This window comes from Peromyscus eremicus, chromosome 10 (assembly GCF_949786415.1).
Source record: "Peromyscus eremicus chromosome 10, PerEre_H2_v1, whole genome shotgun sequence".
NCBI lineage: Eukaryota > Metazoa > Chordata > Mammalia > Rodentia > Cricetidae > Peromyscus > Peromyscus eremicus.
The window spans coordinates 17,859,155-17,880,945 of NC_081426.1; the positions used below are offsets into that span (position 1 = coordinate 17,859,155).

At 39.2% G+C, this 21,791-nt stretch overlaps 1 non-coding gene across 1 annotated transcript; it reads right to left on the reverse strand.

Annotated features, from left to right (window-relative positions):
• Positions 1–1,219: 1,219 nt before the first annotated feature.
• Positions 1,220–1,355, reverse strand: LOC131921325 (small nucleolar RNA ACA64). The gene has a single exon (XR_009381951.1). It is a non-coding gene; the product is annotated as a small nucleolar RNA ACA64 (small nucleolar RNA).
• Positions 1,356–21,791: the final 20,436 nt, after the last annotated feature.

The window sequence follows — 21,791 nt, forward strand, 5'->3', positions numbered from 1 at the left end:
CAACCTACAACCTGCAAGCAAGTTATGCTGAGTAGTAGTGGTACAAACGTTGTGGGAGTAAACAACTACTCTCTGATTGGATTTAAGGCCCTCCATTTATGAGTTGGGACTCATTCCTGACACTGCTAGAGTGTCCAAAAACCTGAGACTGGATAGGCCATGGGCCTACTGTTCTGAAGCTAAAGGAACATTGCAACAAAATGATTCCTAACAACATTCTACTGTATTCATAGATTAATGTGTTACTCAGCCATCATCAGAGAAGCTAATTCTTGCAGTAGATGAGAACTGGACAATGTGCAGTGAGTGAGAGAGTTTGGAGTACTCAGTCCTAAGTGGGACATTTTCATCAAACCCCTCCCCACAAGTCTCAGCAAGCGATGCAGATGAGGAAGCAGAAAGATTGTAGGAGCCAAATGGGGATTGATGACTCCAAGAAAACAGTGTCTTCAAAGGTGCAACAGAATTGATACACATCTGAATTCACAGAGACTGCAGCAACATGCACAGGGCTTGCACAGGTTCAAGCCAGGTGGGGTTCCAGTACTGAGAAGGGGAAAGGGACATTGGCTCCTACCCCTAATTGAGGAGAAGCTATTTGCAGTAGATACTTGCAAGCAAAGAAAAATTTAATTTTCTCCACTGAGCCTCAGTGAGCATATTAACCACACTTAAGGGTAGGCTCCATGCTTGGGAATAGCTGGCCAACACAAAATGAACTCAGTGGTATTTTTGTCAAAAAAAAAAAAAAAAATCTGATGGAAAATGTTCACAGTAACTTGATAGAAATTTCCTATTAACCAAAACCTAGATAAAAGGCAGGAGCCTTCATAATAACTTTAAAAAGTTAAACATTTTAATTAAGCAATGGGGACAACTAGTGTTGATTAAAGGGCGTAGCCGGTGGAGGAGAGTGCTGATCGGAAGAATCACAGTCATGGTTACCTTTTTAGAGCTTTTTAGGGGGCAGGGGGTGGGGGAGAGGACAGACAGAAGGAAGGAATGGAAAGGAAAGAGAGGGACGCACAGAGGGCCCACCAGCTTTTTTGGCTGGGACGCCGTCGCAGGCTGATGACTCAATTAAGGACAGAATCCTTACAACTAGACCCTGCCATCCTTGCTATCCAGGCCACAGCAGCCTCCAGAAACTGTAGAGAAAATATGTGATTAAGATCACTGCCAGAAGCCAGAACATTCAAGCTGCTAAGTGATCTTTCCTGGCTGTCAGGGCCTGGGTTTCACCCTCCCACACTGGAGTAGCAGGTGGTGATCTGAGACCCCTAGTGGTTCTGAGCAGCAAATCTTAACCCTCACATAACCATCAAGGCCAATGCCAGGGATAGTTTTCAATGAACATTGACCTTCAAGGCAATTTTTAATAAAAGGGATTTTATCAAACTCTTTTTCCATGATGATTCATTCTAAACCAGAGGAAATTAAATGAACAAAGAAGGCCAAGAGCATCATGTATTCACTCTGAATTTCTTTTAGAAAAACAAGACTGAACTGCACAATTACAATTTACTGATCCCACCCAGCCTTGGGGATGCACAGTAAGCAAGTGAAAAGTAAGGAGATGTTCATTATGAAGGGAAGTGTGTGCCTGTTAGAAAATACAATAGCCACTCAACATTCTTTGTACTAGATTTGGGACTCTGGACTATGAGGGAATCAACCACAAAGCTCGAAATGCTGTCACTGTGTACAAATTTCTGCTTGTCTGTTAGCCTTTATAGTCTAGTCATTATGAAAATAGACTTTGTTGTTTAGAAAAATATCTAGAAATTGAAAGATGAGCTAAACTGAAATTTTGTCAGAACAACTACCATCACAAAGTAGGAATGGGATAATATGGAAGGCACTATAAGGAAGTGTTTAAAAGAACTATAACGGAGGCAGGAGAAAAGTCAACTTCAGATGGATTCCTACCTTGGCCTTTAATAGCCAGACAGCTTATAATACTTATTTTATATTTGCTCGTTTCTTTTCAGCAAAGTTATATGTGTGTGTGCACATATATATGTGGAGTGTGTGTGTGTGTGTGTACATGAATGTTGAGGACCTAACTCTTCAATATTTCACTAACATAATACACCTTTGGCAAACACTGACATGGTATACTTTTATCATATCTCTTAGTACAGGTAGGTCAAAAGCTGTGGTCAATTCAATTTGCATGCTTGCATATGATACATTGTTAGTTACAATTAAACAATGAAGTATGAGTATGAGTATGCTTGTTCTAACAACTTTACTTTTTTCTAGGTAAGTAATCTTGTCTCCTAAACTACTCTGTTATCTATAAGCCAGGAATAAAACTTACACCAGAAATTGCCTCCTCATGGACCTTGATCTAAGAATTCCCCCTCCATAACTGACTTCTATTATTTATCACACACTCTTTAGTATCTTGTTAATGTCTCTTTAAATAAGAATCAGAGTCCACTTTACCAAAGACCCAGAAGCATGATTTGGGAACTGAGTCATGAGGAGAAGCTGTAAAGACCTTGAGGTCTGTGCTAGACAAAGTCCAGATTGCCTTAAAGAGAGTGTTTGTAGAAATGTGGACATTGGGGACTCTGCTGAAGGCCCAAGAACAAAGTAAGAACTGTAGAGAAACCTCTGTAATCTCAGTGAATATATCATTAATTATTAACAGATGGGGAAGAAATATCAGTGAAAAGGGCCATCCTGGTGAGTCTCAGATAGACATGAGAAACACAAGAAGAACGCTGAGAATAAACAACATTGGAAAAATGTCAACAAGCTTCGCTGAACTGTGCCCATTTCCTGGTGCCTGGTAGTAGGCAGAACTGAAACTGGACACAGGGCTAAGGAGATTTCTAAAAGAGGCATTGAAAAAGCAGACTAAGTCATTCTTGCGATTTATAGTAAAATGTGAGAAGAAAGATAAGTCGAAGGAATTATTAAGAAAAACAAGAATCAGAATGTGTTGATTTTGCAAACTCTCAGCCTACTTGTACTACATGGAATAAGGACATTTATTCTGAGAAAAGACTAGATTGTATAGCTGAGTGACCATTTGATAGGTACTTTGGTATGTCAGGGTTCTCTAAAGAACAAACTTATAAAATAAATATATACATATGTATATATTAAATATATCATATTATTTATTTGTGTACACATGGAATTCATTAGAATGGTTTACAGGCTGTGGTCCAGCTAGCCCAACAATAGCTGTCTACCAGTGGAAGTTCCAATAATCCAGTAGTTGTTCAGCCTATAAGTGTGGATGTCTCAGCTGGTTTTCAATATACACTGAAATTCTGAAGAAGTGGGTCTAATTCCAGTGAAGGGACGGACTTTTCAGAGAGAGTGAAAGCAAGCAGGCAAAGAGAGGGAACAAGCTTCAGTCTGTTATAGCCTTTACATAAGCTGCCAGCAGAAGGTATGGCCCAGATTAAAGGTGGATCTTCCACCTCAAAGACGTGGATTAAAAGTGGGCCTTCCCACTTCATATGATTTAATTTTTTTAAAAAATCCCTCACAGATGTATCCAGACATTTGGGTTTTAGTTAGTTCCAGATGTAGTCAAGTTGACAACCAAGAATAGCCATCAACTAGGCATGTGACTCACAAGTTTAATCAAGCAAGCACCTCAAGAGAAGCCCAGAAGAGAGGTTGGATTATGCTCCATGGCCAACTGGAGTGGGATTAGACAGATAAAATATAGAGAATGAAAAAAACATTGTCATATTTCTAGACTCCGCAAGACAGAATGAGCTATCCTGATGTGAACAGGCATTGTCCTTCAAAATTATGAACAACCAAATAAATGGAGGTTCCAAGAGCCTCAGAGCCACCAATACTGTGTGTAGCAGACCTGGCAGCACTATTTCCACCTCCTCCTTTTCAAACCATGGAGTATTTACAATTTGGTTTTGCCTCCATGTAATACATTAAGAACAAGGGGCAAGACCGCCCTGCCAATCAATCTGGGTAACACCCCCACCCAGCAGGCCCAGCACATAAAGAAACAAACCAGAAAGGAAAATCTGACCTTTAAGACCTACTTGGATTCTTCCCTAACTTGGCATCCGTCTGTAGCTGCCACTCCTTCCTTCTTTCAATATGTCCCTTCTGGAACTTGAGCATCCCTCACATGCCTGTCACAACATTGTTTGGGGAGCACATAATGTGTCTGGTTTCATTGGTTTACAGCAGTAAGAAAATTTGTCTCCATAATGAATTTTACCTAAAGTTTCAAGCCTACTTAATGTGGATAAGATTTTTAGTTTGAGAATTGAGGCTAGAATGAGTTAAGACTTTGGGAGCTGTTAGAATGCAATTAATGCATTTTATATGCAAATAGAAATATGCGTTTGGGCAGGCTATGTGCATGATATATGAACTTATTGTGACCCAAATCCATTTGCTTAAGCCTAAACCCCAATGTGACTGTGTCTTCATATACACATATGCCCTAGATAAGCAATGGCCTGTGTCCTTCCCTTGATGTTTCTAGATTACATCACTTTCTATTTTACAAAGTATTGTTTTATTTAATGTGGTCTCAAAGTGTACAGAGTCCTCTACTAGTATTGCCAGTTAGAGAGCTTGTAGAGTGATTGACTTGGAAACAAAATTAAAAGTGATAAGTGACTATAAAATCAGTAATGGTTGTGGCTCACCACCAGGCACACCCCATTTCAGTATAATGAATATCTTGAGGAGGGAGGGAAAATGAACAGAACTGCTAAATGATTTGCTTCAATAAAGGAAAAGTGACAAACAAAATTTTAGGGGTGACTACATCAGATATGGAAAAACTTTATTGATTTTGGTTGGATATGAGATACAGAAGAGGGTCCATTGCCATCTGTGTAAGTACATTATGTGATCTTTACCTGATAGTGAAATGATCTAATGTTGCCTTCTCAGAACACATCCTTTCATTACACTTGGAATTGGAAAGTCATTTGGGTGAAGTTAGGTGATAAGGATGGGGCCCTGATCCTTTAGGTTAGTGTCCATATATAAAACACCAGAGCCTTCATTCTTTTTCTGAATGCACACACCATGAAGAAAAGCAATGCATAGACATGTTAGATGGCAGCCAGCCAGTAACCCAGCAACACCTGTATCATTAAATCCAGTCTGCTCAGAAAGGGGAGCTTTGGCCAGGCACTAATCCTGCTGGGCCTTCTTCCAAACTCCAGAACAATGAGAAAATAAGCTACTGTCATTTCAGCTACCCTGTCTATAGGACTTTTTTGTGTAGTTCTGATTTAATAATCTCACCATCATATGGGTTTATATTTATAAATAAATGTCAATCCCTTTGTATCAGGGCTACTTTTACAACAGCAATTACATTTTATCATTTCATAAAGCGATTGACAGAGTAACTTTTTTATGACAGTCTGTAATGACTACTATAGCCCCTACCTATTTCTTTGGCACCTGTATCATTCTCATGCTTGTATCCTTTCAGGATATGGTGGAATACACATGCTAGCCACTTACTAAGAAAAGGTGAAAGCTAAAATTTTGGACAGGCACATACCTGGCTGTATCTTAGTCAGTTCTCATGCTAGCATTAACATCAAAGTTGGGTCTAAGATTCTAATTGGGAAGTCATTTCCCTTCATAATGCTAACAGTACTCCTCCTCAGTGTTTTCAGTATATGATTTCACAGGGCCAATCCTTTGCAGAGTCAACTATTAATGCTCTTCCAAAGTTAAAGTGAAGAATCCCCCCAGGTTCCTCAAAGTAGAAAGAGTGTATCAGACAGCATCACATAGCATCCAAAAGGAAAATTCCATTGCTTCAGCCTCTACCTTCTATCTCTGTTTTTCCAAGAGTTCATTTCCTCCAATGCCTGAATGCTAAGTTTTAAAAATGAATCAGCTTGATGCTGGGCTTCCCAGACTGCTGACAGAAATGCATTTCTCTTTCATCCTATATTCCCCAAATCTTGTCTTCTCATCCATCCTCTTTGACCTTGTGCACAGAGGCCCTTTTGACATCAATTTACCATCACTGTGGTCATCTTTCAGGAATAAGCTGGTCAATCCATACACTATTCACTGTTCAGGGTCCATTTACCAAGTATGCACCCATACTCAAGTTATTACCTTCCTGTGACTCATCTCATTTCTAAAATGGGGCAAAGATAGTATTAAACTATATACGGGTATTTTGAAGACTGGATAGGTAATACCAAGGTCTTAAAAACAAAATTACATAACCACAGCTGTTATGTCACAAGCATGAGTAAAACCTGCCCTACTAGAGTGTTGAAGAAAACCTGCAGGAAGTGATTTTCTTTTTCAAGAATGAAGTTCCCTTCTGTTTCTCAGGAGGAAGGGAATTTTTATGTTATTTACTTACTTATTGGATGAGCTGTGGGAACTTGGAGACATATGCATTTAAACAGAGGAACAACTAAAAAAAAAAATCCAGGTCATCTGTATATTATCTGCACCTAAAAAGCAGAAGGTGCTTTACTTTTCATGTGGATGGAAGCCTTGATGTATTCAGCCATCAAGAATTAGCATGTGCCCTATTCGTGGCTACTTGCTTAGCACATATTTTATGCCACAACTAAATGCTATTGAGAAGTAGCATGGTATCAAAGACAAGAATATGGTTTTGATGATAGAGAATCTTCATCCAAATACTGTTTTCACTATTTACTAGCTGGGTGAACTTCAGCAAGTTATTTATCTGTCCATAACTCCACAGCAGATCGACCTAAAAATACTACTGTGTGTTATATAAGATAAATTGTAAAATACTTAAAATTTAGTACATAAGCACATAAGCTACAGTAATGCTTTAATTTAGTGACTATGAATAGATTCCTAAAAGCTTGTCATTTTTTCATTCAAAATCATAATTTTAAATTTATCTTCTCTAGAAATCTCAGATCATGCCACTAGAGAGCTTCAGAAGACGCTTATCTATGGTGTTTTTAGAGGAAACGCAGCATCTCAGTGGAGAAATAGTCTGGCTCTCAGCTTGCTAATGTGTAGAAAGGCTGACAGAGATAAATGTAAAGAGCGTCTTTGTGAACACTATGCTGGATGGGAATTTGGCAGGACTGATGGGACTTAGGAAATGTGTCTAAGTTTGTCTTTACCATATAAGTGAGTTTAGAAAGTTGGGAATGTGGGTAGAGCATTGCATGAATGCATAAGATTCCAAAAGATCACTGCACACAGAGATACTGAGAAATGTCCATGAACATAATTGTGACGAATGAGGCTGAGATTAAGGGTGAGCAGACAGAAACACATGGCACACTAACAAAAATTCAGAAAACAATCAATCACAAAAGCAGTGGTCCAAGCCTAATCTCAAGGGCACACTCTTGGATGAGTCGCTGAAAATGTCCCTCTAACAGAATTCAGTGATGGCCTGATTGTCACAAAGTCAGCCTTCTGCTGACCACACTGACCCTAATTTGTTTTCCCTCCATTCCTATGCCAACACTTTATGTCCTACCCCATCCCTGGAGCCTTGTCCTCCCAGGCTGGGAACAAGCCTGAGCTCTGAGTTCTCTCTCTTCTTTCTGGTGCCAGAGCTGTGACTTTTTAGTCCCTTGCTTTTATATCATAAGAGTACTAGGCCCTGCCTTGGCTCGTGGCTTTCTACTTAGTATTATTTTCTGATTTTTATTTTTAAAATAACACATTGTCATTGCTGAAAATCTGAAAACTATAGAGAAACACAATGTGGAAATATCTAAATCACTCCCAGAGAGCCATAGTTTATGCTATCTCTGTAAAAATTTTGTATGAACTGATATAAAAATGTATTCATGCTGTATGTACTTGCTGTATAATAAACATTTTCTTGTTCTTACTTCCCATGTATTACAGAGTTTATATTGATGACTGTGAATTCTAGCTTTTATATACATCCTAGATGTGCTTAGTAGGTCTTATCAATAGATGTAAAACTGAAAATATTTCCAGGCTGCTGTGGGATGTTCTGTATGTCAAGTGTATTGCTGATTGGTCAATAAATAAATCACTGACTGGCCAGTGGCTAGGCAGGAAGTATAGGCGGGACAAGGAGGAGAATAAAGCTGGGAAGTGGAAGGCTGAGTCAGCGAGACACTGCCAGCCACCGCGATGAGAAACAGCATGTGAAGATGCGGTAAGCCACGAGCCATGTGGCCAGGTATAGATTAATGGAAATGAATTAATTTAAGCTGTAAGAACAGTTAGCAAGAAGTCTACCTTGGCCATACAGTTTGTAAGCAATATAAGTCTCTGTGTTTACTTGGTCAGGTCTGAGCGGCTGTGGGACTGGCAGGTGAGAGAGATTTGTCCTGACTGTGGGCCAGGCAGGAAAACTCTAGCTACACCAGGCCACAAACATTTCCTTAGGTTTGCTTAGTATCCTGTGTCACAGTTCTGCAGAAAAAGAAAAAACGTCAGTGTCCTCTGCTTTAAGGAAACCGAGCACATTATTAGAAAGAATTGTATAAAATTTGGAACGATTACTAGTTTTGTTTTAAATACCTTTGTAATGGCGTAAATGTCTTATCCAAAGTGGCAAAATTAGTAGCAGGTGAGAAATAAGATTTCTTTCCCTCTGACCTATCTCTTCTTCCAGTTGTCCAGAAAAGCATAGGGACACGAGAGTGGATCCACACCAATGTAAGAGTATAACCATCTGAGGACTAACCAGCCTGTTTCAGCTTCCCTCACTATACAATGATGAAACTGAGGTTCCAAGGAAGCAAATTGCATCTCTACAGCTTTCTTGCCTCAAGCAGGGGCAGGGAAAGAGTCTCAAACAATAACTAACAGAGCCTTTGAGTCCTTTGTCTCACAGACTTGAAAAATGAACTTCATGGTCAATGGGACGGTAAGGTTTTTTTGGTTTTTGTTTGTTTGTTTGTTTCGAGGTAAAATACTTTGTTATTATTTCAAAGGTTTTTTTTTTTCATCTTACATACCAACCACAGTTCCCCCTCCCTCCCCTCCTCCTGCTCACCTCCCACTTTCCCCCCCACCACACCACACCACACCCCCATCCACTCCTTAGAGAGGGTAAGGCCTCCCATGGGGAGTCAACAAAGTCTGGCATATCAAGTTGATGCAGGACCAAGCCCCTCCCCCCTGTATTGGGGAGGGTGAGTTTGAGAAAAAAAACTGTATGTGAGAACTTAATAAAAGGAAGCAAGTTCCTGTACAGCAAGAGTTGGTGCTAGGAAAGGTTTGCCACCCAGGGTCTGGCTCTAGAGACTAACACGGTGTTACTGGGTGGAGGAATTAGAGGGAGGGTAGTGAGCTGGCCAGTTTTCCCACTCACAAGGTGTTGAAGGTGTTGATGTACCTTTCCCATCCTAGCGTCTGGCATTTCAGGCACTTTCTGATGAAACATAGCTTTTGGTTAGCTCTTCTCATTAAAGCTGCTCTGTAAATGGAGAAGAAGAAAAAGAAAACAGAACACAGACCAACATTTCTAGACACTTCTGGTATTTCTGGCCTCCAGCAAGGAAAAAGCTGCTAAAAGAACCAAAGGTATCCTCAGCTTCTGGCCAACAGGGTACTGATTTGCAAGGACAAGTGGCAGGATTATTGGGTTTTTTTTAGGTCCCCACTCCAAACTGAGAGACATGTTTATTTCTCCTGTACTCATCAAAGGGAAAGAGACACTCAAGAAGAAAGCAAAATGCATCCAAGACAATGGGTGTCAGCTCCTCAAAGGGAGTTGCAATTCAGTGTGCCAAGACCACTGTGCCAGTCTATATGTGTAGATAGGCTGTGTGCTACTGTCTAAAGTCTCGAGAACAGATACCTGTCCTGAGGACCATCTTCCTGTCGATATGATTGACAGGCCCATTTGGTTTAGCATTTAAGTGAGGACTATAATGTGTCTTTCCCCTTTACCAGCAAGCATCCATAGATAATGATCTTAGGACCTTTGGGGCAACTTAAAATCTCCATCCAGATCCTATGACATAGCTTGACAGGAGGTAGTGGCCTTGCTTTCATGAGCATCAATGAATCCCTGTTCCTTCCTCCGTCCTTCCTTCCTTCCTTCCTTCCTTCCTTCCTTCCTTCCTTCCTTTCATAAGTTATTTTAAGTCTTCAGGAAAGGCAATTATGCCTCTCCCCCTATTTCATACTCTAAGAGGGAGCACTTTCTTATGCATCCAATTTCTTTAAAATTAATGTGTTAGCCAGAACACAAGAGATAGTGTCTAAAATTGATCATGAGAGATAATGATTTTTGAGTCTCCTAATTTCTAACTAGCTGTTTAACATTTAGACCTAAATGCCCTGTACAAAAATTCTATTTTTCGCCGGGCGGTGGTGGCGCACGCCTTTAATCCCAGCACTCGGGAGTCAGAGGCAGGCGGATCTCTGTGAGTTCAAGGCCAGCCTGGTCTACAGAGCGAGATCCAGGAAAGGCGCAAAGCTACACAAAGAAACCCTGTCTCGAAAAAAACCAAAAAAAAAAAAAAAATTCTATTTTTCCCTAGGTGGTGGTGGCGCACACCTTTAATCCCAGCACTTGGGAGGCAAAGCCTCGATCTCTGTGAGTTCGAGGCCAGTTTGGTCAACAGAGCAAGATCCAGGACAGGTACCAAAACTACACAGAGAAACCCTGTCTCAAAAAAAAAGAAATAAAAAGAAAAAAAAAATCTTATTTTTCCACAATGCTGGTTTTGTCACACCACATCTGTTAACTCACTAAAAGACCATCAGAATGAGCAGTTTGTGACGCTAAGTTTATTAAAGTCACTGCAGAGGCACGTATGCCAGGAATAAATGTCAAAAGGTTTGACTCAGAGGATGAACTGGGCAGAAAATATTGACAGGGTGTAGTGAGCACATACCCCAGTTACACTACTCTTGATTCAGACTTGGTATAACACTCATTGATTCACACAGTAAGATTACAAGCAATATTCATCCTGTCTTCCAAATGGAAGCAGGAGTACCTCTCTGGGTATACAGGTCCGGACTCGCCATGTCTGTTCCTCTGGATCTTGGGTCAGCCTTCCTCAGGTCAGCCACGTCTGCACTGGGGACAGGATCTCACATCTCTGGCAGAGGAGAGTCGTCTCGCGCGCGCAAGGGCCTGACGAGCTCTGTTGGTCGGGTCTGAGGCTTCATCTTTTATATTCTTTCCTGGCTAGGTTTTTAGTCTTATCCCTACTTCCACACATAGCTTATAGCTTATCACTACTCCATTTGTGGTTTACTTACATCATTCTATTGCTTATCACTCCTGACCAGGGTTGTTCACCCTAGGCCTTACATGTGTTTCTTACATTCCATCCTCTGATGCCTGAAATGTCTTCAACATAAAATCACATGAGGTCACAGCCTGGGAATTTACAATATATTATCCTAATTTGTTAATCCTAGCATTTTTATCCTTCTCATTCTGGGTGGTTTATTTTTATGTTTTTTCTCTATATATGCATTATATAACTTCAACCAAGTGCTATAAGCTGCAAATTCTTTTAACATATCTATAACAAAATCTCTACACAATATTCTAGTACATATGCTTTGTAAATACATTGGTTCTCCTATTTCCCACTGTGGGTCATTCAGGAAATCTTTATCAATGCTTATTATTGCTTCATCAAGATTATGTTTTAGCCATGTTCTATATGTTTCATATATTCTGTGATTACCGCGGCCCACATATGCTGCAGCTAAAGCGGCGCTTATATGTAGGGCTGCATCCATGTTATTTCTGTGTATTTTATACATTCCATTCACCCTATATATACTAGATTGCATGGTTCCATAATATCTCATGTATCCATCTCCAATTAATCTCATATCATGTGTACCTCCTTCTATTGTCAAGTGGAACGTTAAGTGCATCAAGAGCATTGGGAGGTTGTCTACCTCACCTGGTTCTGATAGGTAGAACATTGTATATTTATGGGTGCAGTATTTGCATTCCTGTATCGTTCCTACCATAGATAATATACCTATTCTATAGAAAATATCAGACAATGGTTCCATATATTTTTGGTATGTGGAATACAGTAAATTACTCATTCCATTTTTACTAAGTAAATTGAAGCGTCTGCCTGACGGATTCCAAAGTGGGTTTTCTGTTACTTGATTCCTGTAAGACATCTTAAGCATGGAGTTATTATCAAGCATTTGATTTTTTCAGACAAACATAAAGCAATACTTATCCCTAAAATTACTAAAAACCAAAAGGTTGCTAACTTTATCCAATGTCACCATGTGTAAATTGGTGTACATATTAGATCTAATCTGACTAATCTGCCTAAATAATCCCAAAAGCTGCATTTCTGCATCTGTTTCGCCCAGTCCTTGTGTATGTATGGATTTGTTCTTAACAGATTCACTAGATTGTGCGTTTGTGCTTGTGATGTATGTATGGCTGCATCTTGTTCTTTAATTTTGTTATGTATGGATTCTAGTTGTTTCTGATTGAAATCTGCAATGTGTTGTAACTCCATTGCTTGTTTTACAAATGTCTGGTGATGTTCTAATTCTGTTGGGTCATTAAATAAGTGTGAGCCATCAAAATAATGTTTTTCTTCTAGTGTTAATGTGGTCACTCTTTGTTTGGTTATGTTTTTATCATCCTAATTAGTGAAATTCATTTGTAGGATGCTACAGTTGTGTACCATATAGCATCCTGATTCTGTAATATTGAATGTTGTGATATCATCATTCATTGTGGTTTCATTAAGATTTATGCAGCTAACTAAAGTAGGTAAATATTTAGCACATATTAAGAAAGTGTAATCTCCTGTATCTTCTAGTGACTGTGTGATAGTAGTTACTGCTAATTGACTGGTTTCAAGTGTGCTTTCTGGTAGATGTGGATAAACGTATGTATTTGTTCCTAATGATATGGAGTCTTCTAATGGTATGTACACTGGTGTGTCATTCATATTGGTCCATAAGTAATGGTCTATGGGTACTAAGTATTGGTGGTTCCATTCTGATACTCCTGTTCTTTCAGTATATAGCTGTGGTATTGCCTTGGAATGATATGCTGAAAATGAATTTTGAAAGAAGATCTGTACTAAATGTATATTGCATAATCCATCTGTGCATGAGCTTTCATATTCAGGGTTTAGTATACTTTGATATTCTCTTGTTCTTCTCCCTAACCCTGTGCTAAATAAACTATTTAATTCATTATTCATATTACTGACTTGAGTTCGATACATTTGACACATCATCATGTTATGGTTAGTATTAATAAGTTTTGCTTGATAGGAGAATTGCTCCTTATAAAGGTCTTGTGACATTTTTATCTCGCCTTGCATAGTTTGTATTAGTGTATGCATGCCATCTATAGAATTTGATATAGCTGCTAAAGCTTCTGCTGTTTTCTTATTTACTTCTTGTATGTGGTATATTTCTGCCTTTATTGGTTCTATCATTGCTGCTGATACTCCTCCACCCATTATCCCACCTAAAATTGCTCCTGCCATAAAGGCTGCTACTGCCATTGCTTGTAGTGGTTTTCTTCCTACTCTTGTTGGTGATGAGTAGTCTAAATTGAATCTAAAATTCACATCACTACAATATTCTATAGGTGGTTTCAGTGCTGTCAAGTCTATTGTAATTTCAATTTTTCTAATCCTAGGGTATAAAACTAATTTAGCTGGACTTTTTAGGTCTGGTATGATAACTGGTACCTTGACTACTGTTGGGGTTCCTTCTGGTGGTATTAGGTATCCTTTTGGAAAATGAGCTGTATATAATCCAATATTTTCTTTATTTGGTCTGGTCATATTTCCTCTAAATATAATTAATGGTGTGTTGGAATGTTCGCTGAGAAAATCCTTATTTCTTGATATCAGGAGATAATATATTTTATCCCAATATTATGTATGTGATTTCATTGATCCTCTAGGTTTGTGTGCTACTCATTCAGCCTTATTCCATTCTTTATATTGTGGATTTAGCATTAACATGTAGAAATAATATGGGAGATTATGGTGCTGTAATTCAATTACTCTATCCATTTCATAATCCAAAGTTTGCCAAAAACTACCTGATCTAGTTATCCCATTTTTATAATGTACCATTAGGTCATCTGGATCCATAACCTTATTGATTCTCATAGCCTTTGTCATTTGTACATATGGTGGGATATATTCTACCTCCCTTATACCTGTGAAATTGTATGCCTTTTGTTCAATTGCCCTATTAAATATGAAAATATTTTTTGCTGCTACTTCATCTGTAGTAACATTGGCACTGACTTCCCAGGGTATGGGCATGTCCAGTAAGTCTTTAGATTCATGAAACCAGCAAATTGATATCTTACTGCCACCTAGCATGTTATGTATTTTATGTTTTGGTTCATGTATCATGCCTATGGTTAATATTGGTGTGCTGTCAAATTTTACTAGTGACATATGTTTGTTTATTATGGTAATTTTACCATATGTATTCAAATTTATTATTGTGGTTGCTTTATTTGTGGTACAGTTAGTCCATACCGCTGTATTATTTGTTTTGGTAAAGCATAATAATTTGTTTCTCAAGCTTGTGGCACCTCGTGTTAGTGATTTTGCTAAGGTTAGGTTAAAAAGTCCCAAATTACTTGCTTGCGTAAAATATGTTGGATATGACTGTTGGTCATCATTAAATCTCATTATTGCCTGGACCTGTTTAGTAGCTGTTATATTTGCAGTACTGTCCGCAAAAATTCCTAGCCATGGTATTTCCTGGCCTATTGTATCTGTGACTGCTATTAAATCTTGTACTGACTTTGATGTTCTTCCAGTAAATAAAGGTCCTACATGTAGGTCCACTATGGTTTTCGTATTGTTGTTTTGTCTAATGTTTGTATTTGCTTCGGACATGTTTATACATGCATATGCAAAAGAGTGTTTTTCCCTGTGTAATGTGGAATTTACTGTAAGTATGCAGATGTGTGTTGTGGTGTCTGTGTTGCAATCATATTTAGGTTTCATTGTGTGTCTCATTGAAGCCCAAGGTTGTTGTATAATATCTGTAAGTATGATTGGGAATCTCCAATGTTCTACTCCTAATTGCAGTATTTTTGTGCAGTTATCCCATTTCCATTCCTTTCCTTTTACTGATGGGTTATCTGTGCTATATAATACAGAGAAGTTACCATAGAATATTAAATTGGGATAGTCTGCTACGCATAACCAGTTAGTATTATTTTGTCCTGGTACATCTAGCTTATGTTTTTTAATGTATCTCCATAAGTTATTAGGACATCTATTTCCCCAGGGTTTGGGTAATGGTATTATTCCAGATACTACTGGCCATGGTTTTACCATTTCACCATCATTGCATACTGTCCAATTCATAGGGTTGCATGGGTTTATAGGTGTTGTAGTTACTTTAGGTGTCGTTGAATATGTACTAGTAGGGTAATCACCATCATAATAATCATCATTGTAATTATATACTTGTTCTTCCCACCTTTCTGATATCTTATTATACAGCATACCTATCTCCTCCATTTGTTGTGCTATTACTGGTGCGAAATATTGCCTCACAAAGGAGCTATTCATGCCTAGTTCACAGTCAAATTCTGGTTCTGTCTCTATTCCCATTGTATTGGTCCTATAGTGGGAGTTTACCCTTAATGTGTTTGTTCTGATATGTGAATTCTTTGTCCAATACATGTTGTATATGGCTGCGTGATTGGTAATGTTGGTCCATAATTCATTGTAATGGCATTTTAGTGGGTTCTGCTCATGTATGTTGGTGTTAACATCATCCCCTGATTCTAACATATATTCTTTGTTTGGATGGTATATGCTAAGTGCCATTCTATATTGATTGCAACCCTTATACCAGGCATATGTTAAACATGCTGCATATTTTTGCCAAAAACTATGTGTTTTTCCTATGTAATGTGTAAATCTTCTCTCTGCTGACCAATATAGTGGTAATTTGCCTTCTAGATCATAAATTGTTGGTGTAGCAACGGAATTCTGTTTCCTAGTGCCCACTTGTATAACATGTGGTGTGGTGGTGGGTCTGTTTGTTGTGGGTGTACTGTCCAATAGGGCTGGCATTGGTATGCTGTTATTGCCATTGCATCTGCTAATCTGAGACAGAAAAATGAGCACACAGAAGCCCCAATAGTGTATAGCTTGCTTGCCTTTAGTGTGTACATCACCTTTGCTATTCTTATTGCCTCCTGTGCAGATAGTGTATCCAGCATACCATGAAGTTGGCTGCTCTGGATGCTGCAGAAGCATATCCAGGATTGGTATTGTTGACCATGTTGTGTGAGTAGTTTCTTTGGTAAATGATGTTACAGAAGGGAAAAACAAATTCTAAGATTGGCAGTACTATGTATACTGCAATGGCTATTAGCCAAATCGTCAGGAGGGTTGCCCTTATGAATATCACCTCCCTGACACACATTTATGCTATATCCTCCAGCCTGGCTAATTTCAAGTCCTTTTTACCTTGAGTTATCCACACGTTGTTTCCTGTTCCTGGTGCTATTATTTCTGTTGGGGATAATTTGTTATTCTTCCGGCTCCTGTAAAGGCAGTTAGGATTCCTTATTACTTCTCTATCTATAACTGTAGGATAATCTATTGTATGTTGTTTTTGTATAGCTTCTTCTATTGGTGACTTCCTATTTATTCTGGGTCTGGTATTCAATTCATAAGTTGCTATTTTTATTGCTAATGACAGTGGCATTCCCTTATGCATCTCTAGCTGTTTTTTAATCATTCCGTTCCATCTTTCTATTGCTCCGGCTGCTGTTGGTGTATAGGCTCTATGGAAGTCCCATTGAATGTTTAAGTTTCTAGCCATTCTTTGTGTTTTGGCTCCTGTGAAATGAGTTCCTTGTCTGATTGTATTATATCAGGTGTTCCATATGTTGCACACCATCCCCAGACTGTAAGTATCGTTGTGTTTTGGTCTGGGTGTGTGCTTTCTCGGGCCATCCCAAGACCTGTCGTTATGTCTACTAGGGTACAGCAATATTTTCCCTTGAAGCTGTTTAATGGTCCTATGAAATCTATTTGTAGGATTCTATTAAAATCCATTCGGTGTCCTATTATCCCTTGGTAATTGTGTGTTAATCTTGTAATAGCCTTTGGGCAATTGTTGTAACTATTGATTGCTTTCCTTATTGTCTGCCATGTTATCTTAAGATTTCTTTTATCGAACCAACTTTTTAGTGCATGTGTACCTATATGTCCTAACTGCTCATGGATTTTCAGTATCTCTTCTGTACTTATAGGTATGTCCGTAGTTGATGGTCTTACCTGTATCCATTCTCTCTGTATTTTACCTTTTCCTGTTTCTGGATCAATGTTTGCCTTCCATGTTCCTTTTAATTTTATACTTAATGCTGAAGCTAGTTTGTCTACTACTTCATTGTTTTTACTTGTCTCATCCTGTTTCTTGGTATGTGCATCTACATGGTATACTATGATTTTGATTAGTCTGCTTGCTGCATCCAATTCCTGCCATGCTGCCTTCGACCATATGTCTTTACCATTAATTTTCCATCCATTGTTTCTCCATTTACCTGACCATACTGCTATGCCATTTGCCACACACCATGAATCGGTGTATAAATAAATTTGTTTATAATTGTCCTTTATAGTTTGTCTTAACGCCAATAGTGCGGCTATAACTTCTGCATGTTGGGCTGATTTATCAGTGCCCTGGTCTATAATGACCATTCCATTCTCAGGTCTATAAGCGGCTGCTTTCCATCTCACTTTGTTGTTCACCGTAGTTGCTGATCCATTGGTGAACCAGGCATTAACCAGGGAGGGATCGTACTCTCTAGTCCCCCAATGGCCCATTGGTACCTGTTTCTGGGGAGGGGTTGAGGTTGGGAAAATGTATCCCTCTGGAGTCATGGGCCTGTCGGACTGAAGTATCGACTCCGATACCGCTGGTACCGACCCCTTTGCTGACAGAGGTGTTGATCGAAGGAACTCCTGAAGGTACCATTTCCATTGAAGTACCTTTCCTTCCATGGGTAGTCCAGCCCATGCCTCTCCTGGTGCCTTTACCCAGTCCAAAATGGGTATATGTGATCGGAGAGTCACATGGTTCTCTTTGAGCAGTGAGTGGATTGTCCTGAATGCCTCTTAGGTTGTCCATATGGTTCTTTCGAACAGCGAATATTTGTTCTCTGACCATGGGAATTTCTTGCAGTAGAAGCCTATTGGCGTTTCCCTGTCTTTATTTTTTGAAAATATATTCCAATTACCATAGCCCTGCATATACAAGATGTCCACAAATACGTGGTCACCGGGCTGTATATAATATAGGTGGCTGTACTGGTTTATATATTCCAGTACCAATTTAACGGCATTTTTGCAGTTTTGGTCCCATTCAAAATCCTATGCTTTCTTTGGTATTTTATATAAAGGCTGTAATATGATCTGTAGGTATGGGATATGTTGCCTCCAATATGCAAATAGGCCAATTAGATGTTGTACCTCAGTTTTATTCTGGGGTCGCTTAATTTGTTTTAATTTATCTATTACTGTTTCGGTATTGTTGGTCCTTCTGTAGTCCAATGTACCCCTAAGAATTTTACTTCTGTTCCTGCTTTATTTACTTTTTCTAGGTTTATAGTCCATCCTTCATTTCTTAAATGTTGAATTAGTTTCTCTAATGTACCTTGTACTTTTTCAATGGCTTGTCCTCCTATCATTATATCATCTACATAGGTATATATGTTACATTCTGATTCTGGTTCTGGTTCGAAGTTCTTTAATGTAGTTGTTAAGGTGTTGTGTGCAATAATAGGACTGTTCAAATGCCCTTGAGGGAGTCTCAAGAATTGATATTGCTGTCCTTGCCATGTAAATGTAGTAAGTTCCCTAGATGTTGGATGTAATAGGATTCCAAAGAACATATCACTTAAGTCTATAGTTGCCATTGCCTTTGGAGCCAAATTTTTAATTCTAAGAAAGATGTCTTCCACATTGGGAAGTTGTCCTGAAAGTTTGGGTGTTTTTTCATTTATTCTCCTGAAGTCAACTGTAAATCTCCATTTGCCATTAGGTTTCAACACCGGCCATACCGGGCTGTTATAATTGAATGATTGAGATTTCTCTATAATGCCTTCTTTTTAGCAAAGTTTGTATAGTCTCTGTTATTTCCTTAATACCTCCTTTGATAGGGTATTGTGCCGTGAAGGTCGGGGGTGTGTGTCGCAATTTAATAGGTTGTATTTTTACTTCTGCTAGATTACATATGACCTTAGCTATTCTCTTATTATTTAGAAAGTCTGGGAATAATTTTCTTATTTCTTTAATGCCTAGGATATTACAGGGTGCATTGAAGCTAGCTGCTTCAATCTCATATTCCTTATTATATAATTTGAGTCTTAATTTTATTACTGGTACTTCTGTTTCTGCTGCTACTCCCTATATTATAACCCTTTTGTCAGTTTTAAAACTGACAAAATTCCATTATTATACTAATTTCAGAACCTGTATCTATTAGCCATTTTACTATTCTCGGCCCTTTGTTAGTTATTATAGGTATAGCTACGAATGGTCTACCAGCCGGGTTGATCAAGTCCGTCTTGGTATGTAGCGTCTGGGGGGTCCTGCTCTTGGGGGCCTGTGGTTGTTCTGACTGAAAAATTTTGGTCTGAAATTTGGTTTGAAATTTCGATTGCCTAAAAAAGGTTTTGGTTGGTATGTCTGTCTCCATGGGTTGTTCTGTGTCTCTCTCCGTGGGATATTTTTCCTTCCTGTCAACCTTCTAATCGGGTTCCATGGTTTGTTTGCATTCTGTCTTATGGGCATTTGATTAGGTTTCCCAAATGGTCTTATGTTCGAAAACCGTGGTGTAACTTTCTTCTTGTCCTGTTTCTTATTAACATTAAATGATACTACCTTGTCTATGTCCATTTCCCTGTAAGATTTAAAGAATTCCATGGCATCTGAGATGGTTTGACATGCCTGCAGGGGTCCAGCTAGTCTCATTTTAAGGTGTGCTGGAGCTCCTTTAATAATGATCTTTTTAAATTGTGGTGTAAAAGGTGCGGCTTGAGGTGTGGGTACCTGGTTGTATATGAAATATAATATACCTAATTTTCTACATTGTTTTATGGCTTGTGCGTATGTTGTCCACTGTGCTGCTGATTCAAATTGAGTGAGGTCTAGTGTTGGAAATGCAAATCTCCAAGCTGCAGTAATCCAATCTAATAGTGGATGTGTATCGCCTTTTGATGTCTCAATTACATGCTCTAGAGCTTCCGATACTGAGGGGTTCTCTACTATGTTTCTGATCTTTCTCATTTCTAGATCAGTTAACATGACTGTGTCAGCTCCCTTTTCCCACAGTCGGCACATATATTCTGCATCTTTCTGTCCATTTTGGGCATAATCTTTCCGTAATTCTGAGATCTCCTGAGGAGTATATGGCCTGATTTCCTCAAACTTCGTTCCCATTTCAAATTTGGGACGATTACTACCTCCTCCAGTGCTGAAGGGGTTCAGAGCTGATATAGTACTTCTAATAGGAGTTCTCTTACTTTGAGTAGAGACAGGAAATGATGGTACGGTGTTACGTCCGTTCCATCCAGGAGTAGCGCTACGCTCCTGTTCCTTCCTCACTATGTTTAAGGCTAGCCTTTTGCCCATTAATCTGTCCTTATCAATATCCTGCACCGTTTTCATAAGCAGTGCGGTAGTTTGTGCCTTACTACATCCCTCTAATTCTTGTTCTACCACATCCGGATTTGTTAATGTGTTAGTCACATTTACTGATTTCATGCCGGCCTTATTTTTAACCTTGGAGGCTACTTCCCCCACTGTTCTTCAACCTCATCTTGGTATTCTCTACCTGTCACCAGGGAGATGTTAGTCTTCTTAAATTTCTTAATTAATCTATTCATTGTAAGTGGTATACCAAGCCGTACAAAACTTTTATTAATTTTTTCCTACGGTACCACTCCCAGTTACTAATTCGTCTAGACTGATTCAAGGAATCAGTTATCAATTTTTCAAATTTTAAATCTGCAATCCTTTCTATCCTTTTGGCCAGCCAGCGCCTCATTTAGCTCTTTCCCAGCACCTTCCGCTCTTCCCCAGGGGTCTGGGTTGGCATCAAGGTGTCCGGTATTCTTTCAGTACTCCGCACCCTTAGGGAGGGTGGTGTTTCCCGCCTGCTTCTGATACTCTCTCTCCTACCAGTTCTTCCTCCTTGGACCTTCAGATTTTCTTTAGGTCCTCAGAGTTGACTTCAAGGAGTTGATTTCTCAGAGCGGCTTTGAGGTCGCTTGCTAGTTTATTTGGTGTCCTGTAATTTGTTACTCCACCAGAGTAATAGCCAATTCTTTTGTATTACTTACTTTACATTCCTCAGTGCTCAGTGGTCAAGGAGGCTTTAAGCCCAAAATCCTGCCGACTACGCCAACTGTAGCGAGCTCATACCCCAGTTACGGGGGAGGAATAATCACTCTTGATTCAGACTTGGTATAACATTCATTGATTCACACAGTAAGATTACAAGCAATATTCATCCTGTCTTCCAAATGGAAGCAGGAGTACCTCTCTGGGTATACAGGTCCGGACTCGCCATGTCTGTTCCTCTGGATCTTGGGTCAGCCTTCCTCAGGTCAGCCACATCTGCACTGGGGACAGGATCTCACATCTCTGGCAGAGGAGAGTCGTCTCGCGCGCGCAAGGGCCTGACGAGCTCTGTTGGTCGGGTCTGAGGCTTCATCTTTTATATTCTTTCCTGGCTAGGTTTTTAGTCTTATCCCTACTTCCACATATAGCTTATAGCTTATCATTACTCCATTTGTGGTTTACTTACATCATTCTATTGCTTATCACTCCTGA